The 27,962-nt window shown below is 44.1% G+C and overlaps 1 protein-coding gene across 1 annotated transcript in view; it reads right to left on the bottom strand.

Annotated features, from left to right (window-relative positions):
* The window catches only part of CNTNAP2 (contactin associated protein 2), a 1,678,538-nt gene that overhangs the window by 762,548 nt on the left and 888,028 nt on the right, over nucleotides 1–27,962 (bottom strand). The window lies entirely within an intron of this gene.

Raw genomic sequence — 27,962 nt, 5'->3', positions numbered from 1 at the left:
CATAAGACAAATGTAGTCTACCAGTCAGCTATGTTGACATTTACTCACGACTTGTCAAGAGGTTATAAATTAACCGTGTACTACGTAGGAGGAATTTTTTGAAAGATCACTTTTCACAGTAAATTCATGCAAATAAATACTGCATGATGGTTTGTTCAGTACTTTGTTTCCCACGTTGTTGGCTTCAGAAGAATTACTGATATATCAATTTGACATTCAATTCAGCTCAGCATCCACTTTGTATAAATGTAGCATACAGTGTAAAATATAGTTCTACTTATAGTACTAAACCTCTCTATAAAGTGACAACTTATGGACTGTTTGTTATTTTGGTACTTGTGTATTATTACGGCGCCCGATTTTACTACGTATGCAAACGTAGTGAAATCGCATCGCATGCCATTATTGTATGGCATTCAATGTGATTTTAACTGTTATAATGGCATTTAATGTAGTATACCATTGAATGACATATAGGGGGAAATTTACCAATATGGATTCGTAAAAAATAGGTGTATTCGTAGGCAAAAATACACCTATTTTTTACACATTTGTATTTTCGGGATTAACAATCCCAAAAATACAACTAATCGTATTCCTAAAGATGGCACATTCGTATTTGTATTCACAAATACGAATGTCTACACCATCGATAGAATACGACAGGAATCACCATTCATAAGAATGGTGGTTCCTGATTTATTAAGCAGCCGTAATATCTATTATTACTAATTGGTGTAAAACAGGCACGCAAATACGACAGGAAAATACACCTTGCTTTCCCTGTCGTATTTGCTTAAAGCCTGCACGGATCAGTCAGATCCGTGCAGGCTTTAGTGTGAAAAAATAGAAAAAATAAATAAATAAATAAAAAAACAGCATGGGGTCCCTTCACAGCGTGGGGTACCTTCACAGGTATACGCGTCCCCTTGCGGGCTTCACAGGTGTCGGCGTCCCCTCGCGGGGCTCGCTGCGCTCGCCACGCTTCTGGCTCGGTGGCTCGCTGCGCTCGCCACACTTTCTATTCTCAACTCCACGCCGACGTGGATAGTGGGGGTATGAAAAGGTCGTAGGACGCGTACCGCCTGCGCTCACCACGCTTCGGGTTCGCGTTGATAGTGGGGGTGGTACAGCCTCAAAAATTACATTTGGGGGCCATTGAACATGTTTGATACTAATTTCAATGCATTTGGATGCATTTCTGTTAAAAATCGCATGCGATGCGTTCGCATGCGATTTTAAAAAAATGCTTAAAAACTGCAAAAATCACATCCCATCGCATGCCATCGCATGCCACTACATTTGGCATGCGATGGCATGCGATGGGAGCCGTGAAAGTACACAAGTATCCCAGAGAATAACACATATAGGCCCTCATTCTAGTTAAGAGCCTATATCGCAGTTGTAGTTCACGTTGATGGTAAGGTAAGAAAACGGCCAAAAAATTAAGAAAAAAATTGTGAAAAACACGTCGACCTTTTCATGTATCTACCTTTTTCATGCCGACATTTTGACCCGTCGGCTTTTTGGAACTGCTCACCTTTTGTTGATGAACTGGTAACTATATATATGAACTGGAACCATTACATATTTGCACAGCTTTTACATATTTGCACCCCCTTTTAATTCAGAGCCTTAGTATCTAGTATTTATGTAACTACTGTGGTGAAGGATTGAACATTGCAGTTTAATGGTGTATTTTGTATAATAAAATACTACTTTTTTAAACCATATAGTAGTTTATTTTCTGATCCACAAAAATGGTTCTTTCTTTTAAAGTTCTAACAGTTTTTTCTTTTAAAGTGATTTGTTATTCGGAGCAATTTGCTATTCAGACTAATGAAATTCCAAAGTTCAGACATTTGGCCAAACACTACTACCTCCTGTATTGGCACCATCTCCAGCACCAGAGAATAACACATATAGGCCATCATTGAAGTTGATTTGCCCCATTGCAAAATTCGCAACGGGGACCCATGTTGAAGATCTTATGCGCATGTACAGGTATTCACCGCGGGCACACTCGGAGACTTGCATAGTCTCCAAGGTGCATGTAAGGGGGGGGGGGCATGCAGGGGGCAAAAATGCTTGGTGCACCCAGGAAAATGCTGGGCATCCCTATGCGCATGGGGGTGGCCACCTGCCTTCTGAGGTTCGGTGATTTAGATTAGCGAGAGCGATCAAAATAATTAAATGGTCGGCGATTGTCTAATGATTTCGGGTCCCCATTCCAAATGCGGGGAAATATGGCTACTAGCAGGGGTTGGGCGCTCGTACGGGCGGCTAGCGGAATGAGATGAGAAGCAAAACAGTGAACTAACGCTGCTTTGCGAGCCAACCAGAAAGAGGGTCATACTCCATTGCATTTTGGTACTAACATGGGAAGCTCCTTAGTGGTCAATATACTGTATCACCATCCGCATTCTCTGACGGGGATGTGCTGGTGGTAATGTAATATAAGAAAGCTCTGACTCTGCAATGCCAAATGATTATGTGCTGCACATGCACCGCCCCTGACAGTCCTTTCCCCATAATGATGCCTGCCCCCCCCCCCCCCCCGAGCATCGTGACCCCCCTACCTTGATCATACTCACTGAATGGGCAACAGTGATCGGAGCACCTGGAGGGTTGGCTGTCATTGGGGCTCCCTGCTGCTGTAACTAACAATGCTGGGCAGTACGGATGGTGTAATGGTTAGCATTACTGCCTCACAGTGCTGAGGTCCTGGGCTCGATTCCCAGCATGGCCCTAACTGTGCAGAGTTTGTATATTCTCCCCGTACTTGCATGGGTTTCCTCCGGGTACTCCGGTTGCCTCCCATAATCCAACAAATTAACCCTAGAATGTCTGTGTGTGCCTGTTCATGTGGTAGTGAAATTAGATTGTAAGCTCCAATGGGGCAGAGACTGATGTGAATGTTCAAATATTCTCTGTAAAGCGCTGCGGAATATGTGTGCGCTATATAAGAAACTGTTAATATATAAAGTCAGCTGTCACAGGAGCAGCAGGGAGCCCCAATGACCGGCAGCCCTCACCTGCAGATCAGTGGTCCCTTGGTAGGTGATTTTTTTTTTTTTAATATACTGTGATCAGCTATGTGTGTCTGATGAACACTTCTGATTTATCTGCCTGCATAAGATGCCATTATTATCACAGAGCTCACTGCAGTTTTTGTTTTTTTTCTAATAAATTATGTAATACAGTAAGTATGGGAAATGTGATCTGGTTATTTAAAAAATATGAATGACTGTATTTGTTTTGGAGCAGTTTTTCATGAAAACTGCACCAAATGCCTGTTAAAGCATTCAGGTCATACTAAAATAATGCAAAAATGGTGTGACAACACCATTTTTAACATTATTTTAGTAAAAATATTGTTAATAAATCCATTAATATTCAGCCTGTTGGACATCGGGTATTCATTTCACACATATGGTATTTACTCTGAAGGTTCTTTGTTGATGTAATAAAACAGTGTTGAATATTAATACACTAATGCAAATGTAATATTAAAACATAAAAAATAAAAAAATACATAACACCTGGTGCCAATTAAATATTCCATACACTGATTGCCTGCTGCGCTTCAAAGCCACTGCTTTTCTGTTATGTTTTGTATTATTAAAACATTTAAGTAAATGCTCTGAACAATACATATAGTATGTTTACCAGTTTGTAAAGATGCATAGGCATGTATGCTCATTTTTGCCTGTTTTATTTTACAACTATCACAGTTATCAAGGAACAACCAAACATTGAAGCTGATAGATATGGGGTCTGATTCTAGATCACTCACAAGACCAAATTCTCACTTAAATGGACAAAACTATGTGCACTGCAGGTGGGGCAGATGGAACATGTGCAGAGAGAGAGATATATTTGGGTGGGGTTTTTACTTCAAACTAATGTCTATATTGCAGTGTACAAATAAAGCAGTTAGTATTTACCCTGCACAGAATCAAAATAACACACAAGTTTGTCTCTCTGCACACGTTACATCTGCCCCACCTGCAGTTCACATGGTTTGGTCCATTAGAGAGAAAATTTGCTTTTATGAGTGAACCAGAATTAGGTCCATCATAGACTAAATGTAATAGCCTCCAAGTTGCCGGAGGTATGGGTTTTTGTGTAAGTCTGCCCATTTTTTGGAGCAGCAATCATTTATAAGGCAAAAATGTAGGGCCTGATTCATATTCAATCGGTCATATGTGTGCATGTGCAGGGCCACTGTATGAACGCTTTTGGTGACTATCCCAGTCCCTAAGGCATTCATATGGGACAGCGGGATGGGCAGTGAGCATATGGTGGGGTATGCCAAGCATTTTATGGGTACCCCCATGAAAATGTTGGGCATTCTCGAGTGGGCCAATGCTTTCATGGGGTCTGGCCAGTGCCTTCTTTCCCATTGGGCACAATGAGCCATTGCCCAGGGGCCCTAGGACTGTAGGGGCACACCCCAATGAGAAAGACGACACTGCTGGTGCCAGATGGGTGATGAGTCTGGCACCTGCTCCAGGCAGCAGCACTAGTAGTAGTAGTGGTGGTAGTAGTAGTGAGGAACAGGAGTGTGGCAGCAACACATCCCAGCATGCCCTGCATCAGTTTTCGCATGGCCAAATAGTAAAACTGTAGCAGGGCATGCTGGGATGTGTAGTTCAACAACAGCTGGAGTGTCAAGGTTAGTTATCACTGCCTTAGGGGGTGCCTGCATATCCTGTGCATAGACCTCATAGCAAACAGATCACCCGACAGTTCTCTGAATTGACCCCTAATGTATTTGTATACAGTATGTAAACCATATCCCCTTTTACACACCTTTTTTTCCAGCGTCAACATACTGTACCTAACCTGGCTAACCTTTCTCTGTAACTCAATAACTCTAAAACCTTAATCAATTTAGTTGCTCTTCTCTGAACCCTCTGCAGTTCTACAATATCTATTTTAATGTGCGGTGCCCAGAACTGGACACTGAATTCCAGGTGGGGCCTTACTAATGCTTTATATAGTGGGAATATTATAGTGCCATCCCTAGTCTCTATGCCTCTTTTTACGCAAGCTCGTATCCTGTTGGCCTTGGCTGCTGCTCCTTAATAGAGATCACTACAGCTAAGTTTGTTCTCAATTTGCACCCCCAAGTCTTTCTCCATTTGTGATTTACACAAATTCTACCCCTTTTAGTTTATAAGTTCTGTTCCCAAAATGCATTACCTTACATTTATCTACATTGAACCTCATTTTCCATTTATCTGCCAATCCTCCAATTTGTTTAAGTCCCTCTGTAAAATGGTGACATCCTGGTGTGATCTTACAAAGCTACATTTAGTGTCATCTGCAGAAATGGACAAAAAAGTGTTTTAGCTGTAGTGGAAAGTGACTTTTACAACACTGTTGCAGCAGTTTTAGGAATATTGCATATACTGTACTGTATGTGTTTTCCTTGTATGACCAATTGTATGCAGTCAAGAACATCAGGTTGGAACTTTACACCAGGGTTATAGCACCATCACCTTAAACCAATCCAGTGGTTACTTTGGGCCTGATTCAGACCTGTGCCAAACACCCGTGCCGCCACATGTGGTTATAAAAGTCAGTCTGAAGTAACTTTGGTACTTATGTATTATCTGGGCTCCCATGTTAAATGCACCCCATTTTTTCATACCCCTACTATCCAACTACGCATGGAGTTGATTTTATATAGTGTGGCGAGCGCAGCGAGCCACCGTGCCTGAAGCGTGGCGAGCGCAGCGAGCCCCGCGAGGGGACACGGTCTCATAAGAAAAACGGGAGCCCAGATATTACATAAGTACCGTAACTTTTATTAATGTTGGAAGTTACATCTGTCACCCGCCCCGAGCAGGAATTGACCTGCCTGCAATCCCAGGGGAACACCCCGCATTTAAATTGGGATGCCCAAAAAATACTAGGAATTCCCCTGCTCCAGCCCCTCTGGAGTTAATGGCTCGTTGAGTGCGAGAATTTGCACCCGAACAAACAGGTGTGTATTGGCACTAATGTGACTACCCATTTTAGTGCTACTTTGTGACTACACAATTGTACTTTGGCTGTGTTTGCACATCCACTATCTGCATCTGCATTTCCATTCCAGACTCAATTCCTGCCCTCTAGTCATAGATAGTCTCACATTGGTAATAAAACTGAAAGAAAAAAAAAAAAAGCATAAGAGAATGCAGCGTGTGGTCAAAAGAAGTGCACTTGCATTTATGTCCCTCTCCGAATAAAGGCCCTCTCATGAGAAACAAAACCCAAATGTTCTCTATTTACATATATGGTTTTTTTTCTTTTTTGTTTATAGAAACTTTTTTCCCATTCCTTGCTCTGCAATGATTTTGAAATATGACTGGTTATAAAAAAAAAAAAAAAAAACAATAGCACAGTGTTCTGATAAACACTGCAATTAGATTTCACAGCAGTGCACAGGGAAACAGAAAACATTATATGAAAGTATAGTCTCATGCCTTTAAGGTAAAGAGAGGATGGTTATTGATGATGCTTGGTCCAGTAGTGAGTGGAAAACAAAATGTTGCTTGACTGAAACCCTGTGGATTCTGTTGAATTAGCCACAGTAGATCAGAAAAGGCTATAAACATGTTTATGTTCTACCACATTCCAATTACCTGCAGCAATGACTTGTCGTTATCTTCAATTTGCTGTTACCTTCTGCAGTCATGTGCTAGAAGATGCTGATGAAATCACCTGCTTTAATACGTATAGGTTTCTTCCTAGTAGGACGTCAAATCAAACCAAAAGTGCTACCCGGATCATGTAACTTTCCGTTATGCTCAGTTTACAGCATCGACTTTGCAGCTGTTCTGTATAAACTACTTTTGGCTGGTTCCCCAGATTGTGGAAATTTAACGTCTGTATTTTATTTCCCTTAAGGTTATCGGGACACAGAGAGCAGAGAGGTGGCATAAGTTCTATCCTGCAATCACTGATGGCTGGTACTGAACAACTTATATTAATGCACCTTGCGATAAACAACTGACAGTCTTATTTCTTTTTGCAACAATATTTTTATTTCAAGATTATCAAACGTCCAGACTATACATTTGTAATAGGAATACAAAATGAAAGAACTATTTACAGAAATCAATTCACAGATGGAACCCGTTTCATCTTTGCAGGGGCTGGCGATAGAACTGTCAGCCCCTGCCACCCTCCAGGCCCCGCCAGCCACCGGAAGGGGGAGTGCGCGCATGAGACGCTGGCATGCCCCATTCTGAGGGAGCTCCCCTGGGTCCCCGCCGCCTCGCTGCCGGTCTCCGACACGTGACCCCACCTCCCTGCACCCACCCTAACCCTGCCCATCTCCCAAAAGCGGAAATGGGCAGGGTTCTGCCACCCAGTCGCTGAGAGACTTGGACGCGAGTGCATGTGAGGTGCACGCGTGTCCCAGTCTGATGGAGTCCCTCTCCACCAGCGCTCGCCAGTGGGGACATTCTGGCTAGTGCCAGCAATAAAAGAAAGGGGCTCCATTTGTAAGTGCTTTTGTATTTCTTCTTTATTATTGTCAATTACATAAAATATAAAATTATGTAAGGGGAATGTAGGGAGGGGAGGGGGGGCAGTAAAACCTATAAAAATAGAAAATACAATTACTAAAAATTACACTTAATAAATGTTAGTAAATATATATACTGTATAGAAATTACATCTAAACTAACAATATGCTGAACAACTAGGGCCAGCTCTACCATTAGGCTATAACAACATGAAGGATGACTCGGAGAGGAGCATCCTTGTTGAACTTAATGTAAAGGGTCAGTGTTGAACTCTGCGGTTCTTTTAACATATGGGCTGTGGGACTGCAGCCCCCCAAGTAAAATTTGCTGCCTCTTCAGCATTATTGAAGCCAGTGGCTTCACTGTGACTGGCAGTGACTTCCTATTGGAAGTCCTAGCTGCCAGTAAACCGCATGACAGGCAGTCCCATTGGGAGGTGTTCCCTCCATCCGGGAATACCAGTCCATGCTGCGATAGGCAGAGAGCTGGCTTCCTCTTTCAAGCTACTCCCTGCCTTACCATGCAGCCCTAGCCAGCTTCCATGGGCTGTAGCGGACACAGCCCATAGAAGCCAGGCTTTTGTGCACGTGCAGTACTGCCGCTGGTACTGCACATGCGCTGGGCCTGGCACCTGACAAGTGTATAGTACAGGCGGCGGGGACTGGCAGAAATCCAGTGGTGGGGTCCAGCAGGGACTGTTGGAGATCCAATGGCACAGCCAGCAGCAGCCCCCCTCCTGCTCACATGTAGGAGCTGTTGCTGGTTGAACTTCAAAGACACAACATCCATACTTTCACCTGAGGTTCTGGAAAGTTGGTAATGGTGTATGGGTGGTGGTGGTTTGAGAAGAAAACAGAAGTTTTGCCTAGGGTGCTGAAAAACCCTGCACCAGCCCTGTCAAAAACTTTTTATTTCAACTGTAAACTGAACACACAGAATTACGGTACATGATTGTACCTACAGTACTGTACAGACAGAACAGTGCTCCAGGTATAAACATCATCTGGGCATTGTACAGTAATACAACTACACATCACAGTTAATATGAAATTCTGGGAGTTGTTGGAATAAAATTGTGAAGCCCTTCATTTTTGGATTTGTGCTTACACCATGGTTCCCAAATCTGTTCTCACATGTATGTAAAATGCTATTTCTTTCCATTGAAGCTATAAATATCTTCTGCTGATAATATGGATAGGAAGTGTTAGAGGCTGCCGACAAAATCTAGTTTATGTACTTTTTGATGCCTGGAATACATGCATTGCTAATCTACTGGAATCTCGGAAGGCACAAGAGGGGAAAGCCTTTAGTTTGCAATATATTTTTATAATTGTCCAACCAAAAGATGGGTATATTTTGGAAGGTTGACCAAATTAGATTGAAGTCACCCCTTTGTTTGCAAACTCACCAACACAGAAGAGACACAGACGAGACGCAGACAAGACGCAGACGAGACACAGAAGAGACACAGAAGAGACACAGAAGAGACACAGAAGAGACACAGGGGGTTATTTTGGTTCACTCTTTCTGACAAATTCCTTCTTAGATGGACAAAACCAATTGCACTGCAGGTGGGGCAGATGTTACTTGTACAGAGAGAATTAGATTTGGGTGGGGTTTTACTTCAAAGCGAGATCTATATTTCAGTGTAAAAATAAAGCAGCCAGTATTTACCCTGCACAGAAACAAAATAACTCACCCAAATCTAATTCTCTCTGCACATTTTACATCTTCCCCCCCCCTGCAGTGCACATGGTTTTTGTCCATTGTCAGAAAGAGTGAACTAGATTAAGGCCCACAGTTAGGATTGTGTTTTTAATCATGTGGAAATCATATACTTTATTGTATAGCATTTATAGAACTTGTCTTAAATTATCATAAAATTTAAATTACAATTTAGAGTAAGTGTAATTCAGTCTGCACCATTGAGAATTCCCCCCTGCTCATATTCCTAACTACTGTACTTCTCCATCGGACTGCAGTTGGTCATGGGTAAGAAAAATATTTCCCCCCCCCCCCAGCACATTGAAATGATCACTGTCCAGATTTAAAGCCCACATGGAAGTAGGATTCAGAGATCTTGGTTTCATATATCTGCAAATACATAATAAGCCCCCAAACCATCAATCAAGGCTTCTCTGAGTTTTGAAAGTATTGAATCACATTCATCACTTTTGTATCACTTTTGTACATAGCTCTGTCCTCTTATACTTAGGGGGGTATTCAATCCCGGGTTACAACTGTTGGGACGTTCCAACCTATGAAAAGGGGGCATGGTCGCGAGAAATGGCCGTGGATCATTGAGATACGGCCGTGATCTCGACTATCCATGACTGTTCTCGGCAAAACAGATCAGACTGCTTTTAAAGTTGGGTCAGTTCTGCCGAGATGCCTGTTCAATGCTTTAGAGAAAAACAGCATTGAATAGGCACCTGCTTCTGTTTTAATGGTCAGAAATAGCGGCAGGGGATTCAATACCGTCCTTACTCACACTTATTAACACTAGTTTTTTCACTGGTGTGCTGCTCTAAGCTGTCAGGCTTCTGCTGATATTTGGTGTGCCTTACCCCACACCTAGATATAGCAATAAGGACCCCCAAGTAGAAGCCTTGTGGATGGCTTAAGGGCTTAACCATGTATTTGCTAATATATGTAACCAAGATCTATAAATCTTACTACCATGTGGTTTTTAAATCTGCTTACTGATATCATTCAGTGTGCTGGGGGGAACAATTAGTTTTTTCTTATTTAGGTTTACCCCTCCATTACATGAGTGCTATCACTGAACTGATTGAGTGTCTACCAGTATGTATTTCTGCACTTGGTCATGAGTCTGGTTGCATTTTGGGATGAGCAGCGAATGCTGTGTACCAGCATTGTCTGGTGTTTTTAATGGCCCTTTTGCAACTCAGCTGTTGGGTTGTTACCAGAGGCGTAACTCTGGGAGGCAATGGAGTCATCTGCCGCCGGGCTCCTTCTCCCAAGGGGGCACCTCTCCTCCCCTGCCTGTTTGAATCAGTTAATTGAAAGCTATCAATGTCACTTTTGGGGATGACTCCCTCTCTAACATTATTTTTGCAAGTGTCACACCCTGTATTAGAACCCATGACATGTCTTACTGTAGACAGACACGATTGAGATTTTGGGGGGCACTATATTTACCTTGCCTCCGGGCAACTGAGATGAACTTACGCTACTGGTTGTTACTATAATTAGAAAAGGAACACAATTATTTTAGAGTTGCATCTGACTAGACTAATTGGTTACCATTATGGGTGATTAGGTGGCAATGTAAATGTGGTGTACATCATTGCTGTTCATCCCAGTTTAGGGAAAAGGAAATTAAACTGAAATGCATTGTGATGTCTAGATCGTGACTTTTTATAATTGGTTGTGCAAATTCTAATATGCAGTGACAACAATTCCACTATTGTTCTAACAAAGGGCAATTTCAAGTGACCTCAATAGATTGCTTAGAATGCCCCTACATCGCTCCCTGTGTAGGGGCCATCGTTGCTATTGCCCGGCGATTAATTACCAGCATGCTGGATAAATCTAGTTAGTCGCCAGTCGGCCAGGGCCAGTGTTCTCACCAGAGAACACTGGCCCTGACACAGAGCTGGCACATCGCTGAGCAGTGTCGCCCCATGTGTAGGCCCCATAAGAAAGTGTCGCCCTGTGTGTAGGCCCCATAAGAAAGCCCTCTGTGCTCAGACTGACAATACCTGTGATATGATGCTTATCCTGGCTAAATTATTATAGTGAGCAATCGACCATTAACTTGTGCAGCATAATGACAATAGGATTGCTACCAATAAGGTTGAAGATTTTGGGACCCCTTTTGGTTTTCAAATTATTGCCAACACAGAGCAAAGTGAAAGCGTGACAGTCTTGTAATTGGGAGACTGGGATATTAGGCAAGTTCCTTTATAACCCTATAGTATATGGTTTTTGGGCGATGGGAATGTAACAAATGAAGGACAAGTGACCTTTCAACTTGTTATCTCTGCTATATTCCAATGACTTGCTATTGCTTATGAAATAATAATGTCTATTACATTAGCCATTGGAATTTATTCACTAAAATGAAGGGAAATGTCAGACTGTACTTTATGAATCACGCTTCCTTCCTGATCTTTGATCTTTTGATTACCGAAAGCTATATTTGCAATTCTAGAAATCCCACTCTAATAGCTGATCACATTTTCATTTCTCTAGTGTATGCATAAAAGGAAGTGTGTGCCCATTCACCATACAATGTATTGCACATTAATGCTGTGTACACAGAATAGGAAACATACAATAGGCATTAGCTCTCAATTTACTACCTAGTCTAAAGTTTAGCTAAAATATATAAAACGAAAAACACCATTATTTAAATATATATTTATAAATAGGTCAGTCAAACTCACACAATGTAATTTGTTTGTAAAAGCGACATTTGGTAAATGAATGCCCTGATTTCAGTATAGTATTCAGGGCTGTTGCAAAGTTTCCAGGCGCCCTAGGCAAAGGTACACAATGCTGCTCCTTCTTTTTCTCAACATCTTCCACTCAGGGGCAGTAGTGTGACTATAAATTGTGCACCCCCACCTGCCAAAAAAGTTTCTGGTGCCACCCCCCCCCATACTTTTATTAGAACTTTCTACCTACATGATCATTGCCAGGGATTTATTTTTCAGGATCTTCATGCTTGCTGCCATGGGGTTTCATGTTCCTGGCCAGGGGATAAGTGCTCACAGGCTCACCACTTCTACGTAACGCTAGATAGACTTCCCTGATAGTCTTCTTTTGGAGAGATTTGCTGATTCCACGCGGATAGCCATAATCTGCATAGACCAAGCACCTGTGCAATGCCAAGCTGCAAATTGAACTGTGGCAGCATTGTTATGCCACATCCAGAGCCATATTGGGGGGGGGGGGGCGCGCAGGGGGCCAGTACCCCTGAGCCCCCCTTTTTGATTGGGCCTCCTGCCACAGATTGGATCTCCGATCTGCAGCATTGCACTCTCCTCTCCCTATCTACTGCATTGATTGACAGCTGAGCTGCAAGACCAGTGACAGCCTAACCCTCCCCGCTAGTGCCTAACTTTACCCCCTGCACCGCAGTCTACTCATAGCCCCCCTTGTAAATGCCTAACCCCCCCTTGTTTTTAGTACCCCGAGTCCCCCAGAGCACTGGATGTCAGCTGCTCGCCTTCTTCCTGCCGAAAGGCCACACATATCTAAGGTTACGTGAGTCACATGGTCACAAGGCGAGTCCACCAAATGAGCAAACTAAGCACTCAGATACACTGCAAAGGTGTATTTTTTTGTTACAGAACAGTGTTAAGGTATGATACAGCATAACTGTTTAGCTGAGGAAGACATTTTAGGAGGGTTGAGCGCCCTTTTATCAGGATGCAGTCAGTATCCCGCGAGACAGGATGCCAGCAGTTGCAGGCCTACCGGTATTCGATGGGCAGAATAAAACCCCTGATATACAGATGTGACAGTTCTCTTCTTACACACTAATTGCTACAAATGACCCATGTTTCGTTTAAGTTATTGTGCCCTCAGATATGCACGTGCACTGCGCAGGCACCCACGATAAATAGTCCTTCTGCAAGGGGATCACAACCTGATGCACATAGCGGCAAATTTGCACCCACAACCCATTTGTCGGTAATATGTGAGGTGTCACAACTGTGTATTAAGATTTTATAGAACTGAATAATGTGTAAATGAGCTGTAGTTGGGAAAATATTGTTAACGTATGATAAGCATGATAACTGGGGAAATAGCAAATTTAAAAAAAATTGTAACTGTATAGGAGGAAAACATTGCCACAGTGTTATAAGACTGGCAAAAGCAACAGATGAGTTGTGTAGGATAATAAATGGAACACAGCATGGGGCGCAGCATTGATGAGTAAATGTAGACCTTGCACAGTTTAATTTGTCACAAATACAATCATGTACTGTACACATCTAAGCTATGTACATCATATTTTTCGTTATCATGTGTTACTGTTTCATTAATTTCCCAACTATGTTATTTCTTGGCATACTGTTTCTATAATGCTTTCATTGTAGTTGTTATATCACTATTTATACTATTTTATTTCCACGCATTGCACAGTTTATGCATTGAGAATATTTTATGTGTGAATTTATCCTGATAATATGGACATTCGCCAACACAGCTACTGAGTTTTGACATTATAATGTGCATTTGTAGGCAAAATGCCAGTGCAATTTAATGAAACAAGATTAAAAGGATTTTTCCCCATGAACACACAGAGATTCAATTAGATCATAATATAATACAAGGCCATTTATGAATGTATCTTTGATTTCAAGTGTAAATGAAAAGTAACACATCCATTAAGTGCATGCTGCCTGAGCCGTTTATATGTGGAGTAAACAGATCATAAGCATTACTGAGGTGGTCTTAATAAATCATATGTAGCAGCACCTATGTATGTGTTTCACTTTACTGGTGTAAGGGCTGATATCCTGACGACGGGGAGGCTTCCCCGAAAGCGCTCGAAAATTGTTATGCCCTAATACAAGCGTTGTTTGAAATTATTCTTCCGTGTGCCTCCTTCATTGGACTGTTGTTTGCTTTATTGTGGAGTGCACCGGACTCGTTGTATTTGGAGATTGGGAGTGCCGGCATAAAAGCACATATATATATATATATATATAAAAAAAAAAATATATATATATATATATATATATGTTAACCATAGATTCCCTTTAACAATTATAGATTTCATGGGTGATAAGCCCCATATGCACTAAATGAGTCATCGATGACGGTGATATTGATGGCGGGGGGGCTACCGGCAGGATATGCCAGTCTCAGCAACTGCATACACACCAAAGTGGACCGTGGGGGGAGGGATGGTCATGGCTGTCGTTAACAAGGACACTGATGAGAAAGGGGGTCATTAACGATGTGCGGGAACACACATTGGTAACTATATTAAGTGTACGCACTCAATATCGCTCATAAAAGCCCCGTCTGAGCATTATTGTGAACAATATTGCCCAGTGTGTATGGGGCTGGAATGAGGCTGTATGTCGTACTTACAGTCTATGGGCCCACTTTAGCAAGGGTCACTAATCAGAGAATTCACAAATTGAGTGATTATCGAACAATCAAAAATGCACAAGTCCAAATAGCGAAACAATATATACAGTAGGAGCAAGTTTCATCTTTGCTCCTTTGGCCATGGCTAGCCATGGCCAGCCATGGCTATTCTATTGTTCTCAGCTGCAATACGTATTGTATTGCAGCTGAGAACAATAGAATAGCCATGGCTAGCCACGCCCAAAGGAGCAAAGATGAAACTTGCTCCTACTGTAAGTACGAATGGCTGTCGCAGAGTAGCCACAGCTTGATTGACAGGAAGCCAGCATTTTTGGAATTGGAAACATTACATTTTCTGGGTTTGTTTACCATTACATTTTTCTGGGTTTGAATACCTGGGTACGCAGGCGTACCCAGGTATTCTCAGGTAGGACTCTGATGTCAGCGATGACCACTTCCAGATTAATGGAAGCCCTAGACTGGCGCAGATGGAGAAAACTGCTTGATGGTTCATATTTTTTCTCTGAATGGATCTGTTAATGAATTGTTATTTGCGATGCAGTTGCAATTTTACAAGGGGGCATCTTTTCTTTCTGTCTGGGCGGTACGATGGCAGCCTTGCAGGGGCGCCTGTGGGTATGCGGTCATTAATTCGACAGTATCTAGGTCTAAAGTCAAAAAGTCAACCACTATTGGTTGACAGTCAATAGGTCAACACATGAAAAAGGCCGACATGCAAAAAGGTCGACATGGAAAAAAGTTGCCATGAGTTTTTCATGACTTACTTTCAAAAAACTGCTGTCACAGCTAGAGTAAGTTGTGAACCCGGACTAGGACGAGCTGCCAGTGGGCTGGAGTTGCGAGGATAGAAGTTTGCAGGCTTAATATAAGACTTGCTCATAAAGACGTGACAGGTGGTGAAGTCTATAGCTTAAGTGATGATGATGTGGAAGCTGGGAATACCAACAGTGCAGGATAGCTGGGCAGTACGGATGGTGTAATGGTTAGCATTACTGCCTCACAGCACTGAGGTCATGGGTTCAATACCCACCATGGCTCCAACTGTGCGGAGTTTGTATATTCTCCCCGTACTTGCGTGGGTTTCCTCCGGGTACTCCGGTTTCCTCCCACAATCCAAAAATATACTGGCAGGTTAAATGGCTTCCAACAAAATTAACCCTAGAATGTCTGTGTGTGCGTGTGATAGGTAATATAGATTGTAAGCTCCACTGGGGCAGGGACTGATGTGAATGGTCAAATATTCTCTGTAAAGCGCTGCGGAATCTGTGTGCGCTATATAAGAAACTGTTAATAAATAAATAAATAAATAAATAGCTGGGAGAGGGACACCAGCAGTACAGGATAGATGGATAGCTGGAAGCTGAGGTTGCTAGCAGTGCAGGATAGCTGGAAGCTGGGCATACCAGCAGTGCAGGATAGCTGGAAAGCTGGAAGCTGGGCATACCAGCAGTGCAGGATAGCTAGAAGCTGGGCATACCAGCAGTGCAGGATAGCTAGAAGCTGGGCATACCAGCAGTGCAGGATACCTGGAAGCTGGGCACACCAGCAGTGCAGGATAGCTGGAAGCTGGGCACACCAGCAGTGCAGGATAGCTGGAAAGCTGGAAGCTGGGCACACCAGCAGTGCAGGATAGCTGGAAAGCTGGAAGCTGGGCATACCAGCAGTGCAGGATAGCTGGAAAGTTGGAAACTGGAGATCCCAGCAGAGCTGATTAGCCTGATTGCTGGAAGCTGGGGGTGCCGGCAGGGCAGGATAGCTGGAAAGCTGGAAGCTGGGCATACCAGCAGAGCTGATTAGCCTGATTGCTGGAAGCTGGGCATACCAGCAGTGCAGGATAGCTGGAAGCTGGGCACACCAGCAGTGCAGGATACCTGGAAAGTAGGGTTACCACCTTTCCCCTTTAATTCCGGACACATATTAATTACACAGGTTCTGTGGAAGTTTAAAATCAGGTGAAATGGAGTCTTGAAGTCAGCCAGCCACAGAACCTGTGTAATTAATATGTGTCCGGAATTAAAGGGGAAAGGTGGTAACCCTACTGGAAAGCTTGAAGCTGGGCATACCAGAAGTGCAGGATAGCTGGAAAGTTGGAAACTGGAGATCCCAGCAGAGCTGATTAGCCTGATTGCTGGGAGCTGGGGGTGTCGGCAGGGCAGGTTAGCAGTATCGCTGGAAGCTGGAGATACCAGCAGAGCAGGTTAGCCTGATTGCTGGAAGCTGGGGACCTAGCATTTGAAAATTGTACAATGTTATAGTCAAAATACAGGTAAGATCCTTATTATATAGCAAGTCAAACGTGGGGTGGGCTTTTGGGGTATAGGGCACCCTGGATTGCTCTCTGTACTGCTTTGGGATACCACCATTTAACATCACATCATTCTTTGATTGTTTTTTATATACAATATGTAACACTTTCACATAGCTATCCTTTCACTTTTAAACATTAACACCAAGTAGTTTTTTTTTCACTTTCCTAATACTGATATTGCACTTCACTTTCATTTTTTACCAAAACTCTGATTTCTCACTCTTTTTTTTATTATTATTTACACTCTGATACTCTACTTTATCTTTTGATTTGTGTGGTGCCCTGGGGTGGTTTGGATGTGACGGTTTGGGGGTGCCCTGCACCCCCAGGGGTGAACCCCTATAATTTTAGGGACCTGTCCAACAAGGTCACCTTGACGAGTGGTGGGCTGGCTCATACTATTGGCCAATACTATGCCAAGAACCTCATACTGTATATTATATATAAAAAACGTAATTGTTGTATGGAACACCTTCTACTCTATTCCTATCAGGTTAGCTGGATGGCTGGAAGCTGGGGACGCCAGCAGAACAGGTTATCCGGATAGCTGGAAGCTGGGGACACCAGCACAACAGGTTATCCGGATAGCTGGAAGCTGGTAGTGCTATAGCTGGAAACTTAAACTGTTTTTGAGAAGCTGTGTAAAGCAGGAGCTCTCTACAGGCTGATAGACAACAAAGCAGGACTAGGAACTGTCTCCTGAAAGGTTCTTGTAATGCAGCTGACAGGGAGTGTCATGGTGCTGCCCATGGAGGGAACTGGCAGGGAACGTCGGCGTGGTGCGGCCCGCAGGGCAGCACAGTGTCTAGCCAGGTTGCTGAGACAAAATGCCACAATGGCAACCGCGTGATGCCAAAAAAGACAGCGGATGATGGACAGTACTTAAGATAGCACCGCAGGTATGACAAGGCATGACTGGGGAGCACTGTTAACCTCTGTTTTGTGACACCAACTTCTTCATACTGTACCATCCCAGTGGGCATAGAGGGAGAACGGAATAGTGCCTGAAGCATTGCGGTACACTTATTCGGTGTTCATGTCATCCTGTGTCAACATAGACACAAAGAATGTACAAAAATCAGGTTAACCTTTTACCATATCAAACTTTTACATGGTGCTCCTTTTAGACCATATCAACCTTTTCACCGTGCCGGCCTAATGCATATTGACCTTTTTCATGTTTTGAACTTTTGACTTCTTGACCTAACAACCCATTCCCGCCCTGAATTGATGGTACAGGATCAATTCAAATTATTTATGGTGAATGTTATAGGCAAAACCAGTGCTTGCGGCTTCTAGACATAACATATGTAGACAAACAGAAGCAAAGCTCAACCCTCACCACATAGCAGCGCAAGTAAGACATATAAACACAATTGAATTAATTTAATATATTTTATGTCAATTTCCCAATAAGAAATACATGGCCTAGGGGATACTGTAAAAATAATTCTTATACTTTAGCAAAAAAGTTTTCGACACTGCTAGACTATTTTTTCTTGTTCTTTGAATAAATGGGTTCTTCAATGTGATATCTCTAACAAATAGATAAAGGTGCCTGATAAATGTCACACTTTTAGGAAAAATAAAGCATAAACTGCTTTCTTAAGGTCCGTACACACTGTGTAATTATATCAGTGGGCAACGGGTACCTGGCATTGGCAAGGGCATACATACTTGAGGATTCCGGTGTGCAACGAGCCATGGTGTTGGTAAGGGGGAGGGCATGCTGCATTCTGCAGATGTGGTCACACACTTTATTGTCTGATTATGTGCACACACTACACACTTTTACCAGTTGATTGCGCAACAAATTGTGTAATGTGTACCCAGCTGATAAATTTAGCTGTCTAATTAATTTCCCCTGTATGCATGAAGTTAATAGGCAGGAGAGATGCTAACTAGACAGCCACCCAGAACACCTTGTACTGTAGGTCACTTCATGCAAAGCACTCATATATGCATTTATAGCACACTGTTTGTTTTTTTGTTTAATCCTAACTCCAGATAGAAGGAAGCATAAAAAATAAAACCTTTTATTTTACACTTGGATACTGTAACTGCCACTATGTAACAAATCCATTAACTCAGAAGTTCGGGTTGTCTTTAATCTTTTTTTACCAAAGCCATTTTCCAACAAAATGTAACTTTTCTATTCCTGGTGGAACTGCATGAACTCCACGGTGCCCCATGTACAAGCCAAACATAAGTAGGTTTGTAAGTATTCAACCTAATCTTATCACTATTCATTTTCCTATCAGCATGTCATTTTCTACTAGCGAATTCTAATTTCTGTTTTCTGTTGTGTAGCTACAGGTGTTTTCCTTTTCAATTATATACATTAGCTCAGCCTGTCTGGCTGAAGCTCTTTATCAAGCGTTCACGTAATTACATCGTTTCGTACGGACGAGACCTCCCAGGACTTTCTACAGAAATAATTGTAAACTTCTATTCCTGTTTTAACTTGTTGAAAAGGAAAAAAAAAACAAGATTAATAGCCTTAATGTATCATTTAATTGGTAACCTCTTAAAATATTCATGCAGTAGAACCTCTTCATAGTGATGAAGTTTGGTATTAGAAGAATGCCTTCCCCCGGGGCTTGTGATTTCTTTATGCTAAAATGTAACACCCATTTCTGCAATGCATACATAATGGGGACATTTAAATGATGGATGTTTACATATAAAGGAGGCATTTATTATCAGTCCTCTGAGAGAATATTGGACAGCTGTACTAGAGCATTCCATCTGCAAGCAAGATGAACATTTTCGTAATGGAGTGGTCATATACTGTAAGTAAACTTTGTAAACATGCAACAAGTAATCAGATGGATAAGGACTAACGTCATTTGTATGACTAGAAAAATGCAGAGCTCAAAACAGCCTTTTTATGCACTAAATATGAATACACCAGCTGGTGCACTATATTATATATATATATATATATATATATATATATATATATATATATATATATATATATATATATATATATATATATAGACAATGTCCGGCGGCACTCAGGAACTTGAAAGAAGGACACAGCCTCAGGCGCTCTTAAGCCAACGTTTCAATAAGTTTATCTTATTTTCATCAGGGCATGATAAGATAAACTTATTGAAACGTTGGCTTAAGAGCGCCTGAGGCTGTGTCCTTCTTTCAAGTTCCTGAGTGCCGCCGGACATTGTCTATTTGTGGGGACCGAGTGCTCCTAATTGCGGAGGGCAACAGGACCAGGATTGTGTTTATAGCGAGTGCCATTATCCATTTGGACTATATATATATATATATATATATATATATATATATCTGGTGCTATGATGGCAAATTGGCAGTGGAACCAACAGGTGAGATCCCCGGTGGGTGGACATGCCCGTAGGGCTGCCTGTGACCAGGACAGGGTGATAGACTGGTGGTGTGAGTGAGGGTGGCAGGCTGGTGTGGGTGTTTGTGGGTAGACTGGTGGCAGACTGGGCAAACATACTGCACATGTTTAATTCAGTAGTGAAACAGGGGCTATTATAATTCACATTAATCTATAGTAATTAAATGTACAATATGTAAGTCTCCCATTCATGTATGATATTTCTGTACTAGTACACATTTCCATAATACTATACATTTCCAGGAACACATGACATCCTGCTGTTTCTGTATTTTTACAATGAAGTGTCTGTGTGATATGACCACTGTATAAGGAATTTCCAAAACTCTGTGCCACTGATTGCAAAGCAAAACTGCTTTCTTAGAAGTACTGTAGGCAATTTTGTGCTGATCACATTGCTAAGAATAATGCACTATCAGTTTTCACCTATCCCTATATCAGGAACTTTATGTTTTCATTTAGCTCGGCAGATGAGAATTCATGATAAACCTATCAGAGACCCCATCCCTCAGCCTTGCATGGCAGACTTGGTGATAGAGCCTGCTTTACATTCAGACACAAGACAAATTAGTCACTTCTCTGTTCATGCTCCACATGGCATACTTCTAAGGGGATGAGCCATTTCTTCCCTGTGATTGAGAGATACTGAGTTAGCTTTAATGGTGAGAGGACAGAGATGATACAGAAGATGGAGATTCTCTGAAGCTGTGCAAATCTCATCTGAAACAGCAGTGTATTATCAGCATAGAGTGATGGTGTTCATGGTACGGAGCAGTGGCTGTTAGGTTTCCATGTATTTTCATGGCAATTATAATATCATTTTGGACTATTTATTAAATAAAGGCTTTGCTACTGTATCACTGCCTTATATTTCAGGATAATTACAGCATATATGTATGACTTACAGATGGGGCTGGCTTAATCTTTGCAGGGCTGGCGTTTCTAACGCCAGCCCCACCATCACGCCAGCCCCGCCAGGGAAGGCGCGCATGAGACGCTCGCGCGCCCCCTGGCAACGGATCCTGTCTCCGGTCCCTGCCGCCTCCCCCACCATTGCCGCCCGTCATTACAGGTACCCCTCGCCGCCCCGAGCGCCCCCCTAACCCTGCCTGTCTCCCTGAAGCGGAGATGGGCAGGGACACGCAGCGTCCCTACCAAGAGACTGGGACGCGCGTGTGCGTGTGAGATGCTCGTGTGCGTGTGAGATGCACGGTCATCCCAGTTCAGTGTAGCCCCTGTCGCCGACGGCCGCCAGCAGGGAGGGTCTGGCGAGCCCCGGCCAAGGATGGCAGGGGCTCCATCTGTATTATTAATTTGTTTGAGCTTTTTACCAGCAAACTGCAAGTGTGTAATAACTTGAAGCAGCCAATCAGCAGGGAGATGGAGAGCCGGACCGCAGACTGATTCGCCGGCAGCAGATCCTGGGCAGATGCAGCGGGTAACAATAGCCCCGCAGCCCCACTGGCGCCCTCACCTTCCAAGCACCTCCCCGCCACCACGGGGGCTGCGGGGCGATAGTTACGCCACTGCTTACCGGTACTGGGATGCCACCAGGACTTACGCCACGGGTGCCAGTGCGAGCTTACTCCCCAAATGTATAGAAAATATTTTGGATATCTGTGCTAATGGACAGGGGTATATCAGTACCCTGGGTAAGTAAGTGTAGGCAACCTCCGCTGCACATCACAGGGGTCTGCGATCTGGTGCATAATGATGCTGCGTGTGCTGCACAAAACCAAAGTCCAAGGTCCAAAACCAAGACTGCAGACACCTGCCTACACTTACTTTTATTGTTGTTTTGGACTTTATATTTTCCCACGCAGTCCTTTTATCTTTTATACCACATTCATGATCATAAACACTGTGCTTCATGTTAGTGTAACTAATGAATATTTCTTCTTTACCCACACTGTGTCCATATAATTTACACTATCACCCACCCCAGGGTACTGATATACTCCTGTACATTAGCGCAGGTATCCAAAATATTATCTATACATTGCAATTTCTAAAGGGGGGGCCTCCCTCTTGTTTTTGGAAACCAGCTGCTGCACAAGTGTACCATTTAGAGAGCACCAACCACCCACCTGTTCATAATACTTTACTCCCCATATGACCGGAGCGGCTGTCAGTAGAGGATATGGATAGAAGGTAGGGGAGTGTGGTAGTACTAGGAAAGGTTGAATATCGGCATGGGTAGAAAAGTAGCCAAGGGTCTGTGAAGAGCTAATAGTGGCATTGAGTAACAGAAAAAGGGTTAGCTAACCAGGGGCAAACACAGGATTTTCAGAAGGGGGTTTCCAGAGGGGCGGAGCAAAGCACGGAGATGGACACTTAGCTGACCCCGTATATGCCGGGTCAGTTAAAGTATTATAGATAGACCAAATGTATATAAATAATAATAATAAATAATACTAAAAAAGATGTCTTTGAAAAACAAAACATGACTAATCATCCAATTAAATTCACTTATGTAATTGATTCCAAGGAAATCAGTTTTCTGGATGTAAAAATACAGTTACATGAAGGTTCCATCATTATGAATCTGTTTACCAAGGAAACAGATTGAAACAACATTCTTCACCACCAGAGCTATCATCCAATGAGAAAGAAGGCAGGCTTGCCCTATTCTCAATATTTGCGGGTACGCAGGATTGTCAGTGAGGATGAGGAGGTGGTCAAACAGTTCTCCATCCTGACTGATGAATTTGTGAGCAGAGGATACCCCTTAAGTGACCTCATTAAACAACAAAATAAAGCATTGAGGGTCCCCAAAGATAAACTTTTGGTGTCCAATAAAAAGAAGGTAACAAGGGTACTTGTGAGTTATCCGGGCTGCCGATTTTTTCATCGCGCCCGAAATCGTGGGCATCGCGTCGGTCGTGGCCGTTATAAGGGGCCGCGACGCGATGCCCGTGATTTCCCATAGACAGTAATGTTAAAAGACACGATGGACCCGATTTCCGACCCGATTTCCCATAGACAACAATGTTAAAATAAAATGACAATGAGAAATTGGCCAAAATGGGTATTTCACATTGGATATGTTTTAAAAAAAATGTTTCATGGCCCCCCACCACCGTTAACGCCACCCCGCTATTGACGCCAACCCGAAGCGTGGCGAGCGCAGCGAGCCCGCGAGGGGCGGCGGTACGCGTCCTCCGACCTTTTCATACCCCTACTATCCACTAGGGCGTGGAGTGAGAATAGAATAGTGTGGCGAGCGCAGAGAGCCACCGCGCCCGAAGCGTGGCGAGCGCAGCGAGCCCCGCGAGGGGACGCGGACACCTGTGAAGCCCGCAAGGGCACGCGGATACCTGTGAAGGTATCCGCGTCCCCTCGCGGGGCTCGCTGCACTCGCCACGCTTCGGGCTCGGTGGCTCGCTGCGCTCGCCACACTATTCTATTCTCACTCCACGCCCTAGGGATAGTAGGGGTATGAAAAGATCGGAGGACGCGTACCGCCGCCCCTCGCGGGCTCGCTGCGCTCGCCACGCTTCGGGTTGGCGTCAATAGCGGGGTGGCGTTAACGGTGGTGGGGGGCCATGAAACATTTTTTTTTAAAACATATCCAATGTGAAATGGCCATATTGGCCAATTTCACATTGTCATTTTATTTTAACATTGCTGTCTATGGGAAATCGGGTCCATCGCGTCTTTTAACATTACTGTCTATGGGAAATCGGGTCGGAAATCGGGTCCATCGTGTCTTTTAACATTACTGTCTATGGGAAATTGCGGGCATCGCGTCGCGGTTCCTTATAACGGCCACGACCGACGTGATGCCCCCGATTATGGGCTAAATCGCGGGCATCGCGTCGGTCGGGTGTCCTTAAGTTAACTAAACTTAAGGACAAAATCGGCAGCCCGGATAACTCACAAGTACCGTAACAAGTATATACCTTGGGTCAACCATCTTAATCCCCACAGTAATTCTATTAAACATGCTCTAAATAAAAACTGGCCTATGGTGAGGGATGATCCAGATCTCAATTCCTTGAAAGATACCAGGGTGATGCAATGTTTCTCTAGGGGTAAAAATCTCAGGGATTTACTGGTCAAGGCTGATGTGACAGACAACCCAGTGAGAGGGGGGTGATTGTCCCACGCAGATTGGGGTGTTTTAAATGCCCCAACTGTGTCACATGCAGCTATATGATCAGTGGGAGTAGGTTTAAGCACCCCATGTCGGGTAAGGCCATACCCATAAAACATTTTTTGACAGGCAGCTCGTCCTTTGTCGTATACCTTATTACATGCCCGTGTAGTAAAAGCTACGTTGGCAAGACTGAAAGGAGGTTTAAGGAGAGGATGGCGGCACATCGCAGCACGATAAAAGCTGCCATTGAAAAAGGCCACAGCGATCAGCCAGTGACCCGGGACTTTTTGGAAGCCCGCCACTCCTTAAGCACCCTTAGGTACAGGATCATTGATCAGGTGCCCCCAAACATTAGGGGAGGGGACCGAGGGAAAAGATTGATACAGTTAGAATCAAAATGGATATTTTACCTTAAAACACTATCACCTATTGGCCTTAACGAAAGCCTGGGTTTGAATGCTTTTTTGTAACATTTTTTGCAATAAATGTTGCATTTTTTGTATTGGTTTTGTTTTAGAAATTAAGGAATATCCCACCTCTGACCACTAGGGGTCAATGAAGAACACCAAGGAAAGAGCTACAGTACGAGTGCTAAATGCTACATCTTTAAGTGACAAAATAAGTGCAATATATTTTCTTGTTGTTTGTATTTTTTATTAGAAGTGCTTTTTTTAGATGTGTATTTGATATTTCAGTCTGTATGATATATTGGGGCAGATGTATTAAGCTTTAACAAGAGATAAATGCAAGGGTGATAAAGAGAGATAAACGTCCAGCCAATTAGCTCCTTAATGACTTTTTTCAAACACAGGCTGTAACATGGCAGTTAGCAGGTGATTGGCTGGACGTTTATCTCTCCTTATCACCCTTGGATTTATCTCTTGTTAAAGCTTAATACATCTGCCCCATTGTGTGTAAACTTTGAAATGATATGGTGACTTTGTAAAATGCTTGTAACACATTTTGTATGCCCTGTTACTTCAACAGGTGCAATTAATTATGTTTGCTTCATGCCCTGTTTGGGGAGGAGTAGCAGCAATGTGGCTATATATACCATGTGTGTACCTTTGTATGGTTATCCTGATGACGAGATTAAATCTCGAAAGATTTTGAACCTGTGTGGTCTTCTATTATTTCAAGTCGTCTGAGTGCCGCCAGTCTTCCAGTTTATATTTGCCAACCCTGCCGGGCTAGAGCTTGGGAAGGCACCGGGCGCTCATCACACATTTTAAAGCAGAGGAGTGCCGGCTATTCAACTATATATATATATATATACATACTGGGGCGTCAACAGCAGTGTAGACCCCTGGGCAATGTATTGGGGCCCCTACTGATCCTCCAGCGGTAGGGGTGGGGGGAGCTGTGATGTCCCGCGGGTGGTAGGGGGTATTATATCAATCACTCAGCATTTAGGGCCCGGATCAGTAATTTCCACTAATTACCCCTTTACTGCACAGATGGTGGGAGATGAGGTGGAAGAAGGGGGCATTGGGCTAAATGAAGGGGTCCTGATACATACCTTCCAGGGTGGTAGAGGATGTTTAATACGCAGAGGAGGGGTGTATAGTGGAGTGGGCTTATTATTCATACTTTTCTGGTGGGAGGACAGCTTGCTTGACTGTAGATATCTCCAGTTCCCGGAAATAGATTTCATAGATTTTAATGGAATTAAAAACTATATAATCCCACCTACCAAATGGTATTATGAACTAGGGGATCAGATTTCAGGAGGCAGAGCAATCTGCCAACGAGAATATAAAACTACATACCAGGTGTATGTAGATGGAGTAGTAACCAGCTGCTGGAAGGCTGATAAAGATGGAGCAGGGCTTGTCTTTGCAGGGGATGGTGGCAGAATCGCCAGCTGCCATCCCCCGCCAGCCACCATCTGTATCTGCGAAAGGGGACGCGCGTGCACGTTTCTGACGGCGCTTCCCCCCGGGTCCCTGCCGGCTTATCGGCGGTCACCCGGGATCCCCACCGCCTCCCCGCACCCCCCCCCCCCCTAACCAATGTTCCCTCTAATTTTACGAAGGCTGTGTGCAGCAAAAGATTTTGGCTGTGCAACTTTGGAAGGAAATTTAAATTTTTGTGCGTCACATATATTACTGGAAAATTACGTTCAGCATTTGTGTTAACTTTACTTCAAAATTATATTAAACATTTAAACATTCAAAAATACAGTACACAATGTAGTTAATGGGTGAAACACACATTAATTGAGTCCACAACTGCAAAAAGGGACCAGTGCTGCTTTGTGCGCTCTGTTGTAATGTCTGTGAGCGCACTCGTTGAGCTGTGTGTGCGTGCACGCGCGCACAGCTTAGAGGGAACACTGCCCCTAACCCTGTCCGTCTACCTAAAGCGGAGACGGACAGGGTTCCCGTCGCCCCGCCGCCCAGAAACTGAGACGCAGTCAGATGGAGCGCCAGGCTGCAGGCGGATCGCCAGCGGAGACAGTCTGGCGATTCGCCACCAAGAGGGAGCCCGGCTCCATCTATATCTCTGGTTCTGGGAACAGTAGAGACAAGCTACTAATGTCCATCAAAGAGGGAGAGTCCCAGCTTTTGGAATATACCCTCAGAACAACTAAGTCAGACAGAACCTGAAATATCTGACTGGGAAGAGCAATTAACAGGCTTGGACGGGGACCACTGCTTTGAAGTCAGATATCTCTGGTTCCCAAGGGCTGATTTTTTAAATTCTTCTACCCATGGAAAGATGGGACCCTGAGCTTTCAGCCTAATGCCCTTAGACTCCTGGGGGGGTTCTTGGTACTCAGAAACCCCCTTGCGTGCGCCACTGCTAACTGGGGCTAGCATACACAACCCAGACATGAGAAAATAGAATAACGGAGTGCCTGCAATAGGCATGTAGAGGGTTAAACATCCCTCAGCTGCGTGTCATCACTGACAAGCATGTGACTCGGGGATCCTATGGGATGGGGAGGTTTGGCTAAGGAAAAATGAATATATGGGCAGGAAGGGGAGGAGGCTTCCTCTTCTTCCTGCTGAATTTCCAGGGGAAGGACGTGCGTGGGGTGGCTGTAGAAAGTTAGCTACAGTGTCCAGTAGTGCAGGTACCTGTGTCTCCAGCATGACCTCCTCAGCCCCGGCTTCACGGCCTTGGCGATCCGCTCGCCGTCCAGCCCGTTTCACGGGCAGTGATAGCCCTGATGCTGATCCCCCCCTTGCCCTGCAGCCTCCAGCGCCGCCCGCCGCTCGAAAGCGGGTCGCGTGGGGTGACGCGCGCCGGTAGAGGCACTGCGCCTGACCCGGTCGCGCGAGCTCCGTCGCGGCCTGCAGGGGGCGGGCGGGCCGCGCGCAGCGTGGTGGGGCAGCGTCATCGGGACGCGCCGGCCGGGTCTCAAGGTCCGGCGCGTCCCGCGGTGATAGGGGACCTGCTATGCCCGGCGGTGCGGCCGGAGCAGGCGAGGGCGCTGGGCGGGCGGCATCGCTGTCCCCAGCGCCGAGCCGGGTGTCCAACGCACGCGCACGGCACGGCGGGTCTGTGAGGGGGAGGAGGCATGCCACAGCTAGCGGGGCTAGG

The sequence above is a fragment of the Crinia signifera genome, chromosome 5 (genome assembly GCF_055691185.1).
Source record: "Crinia signifera chromosome 5, ASM5569118v1, whole genome shotgun sequence".
NCBI lineage: Eukaryota > Metazoa > Chordata > Amphibia > Anura > Myobatrachidae > Crinia > Crinia signifera.
Note: the sequence above shows the minus strand (reverse complement) of the source record. Positions and strands in the feature narration are given on the sequence as shown.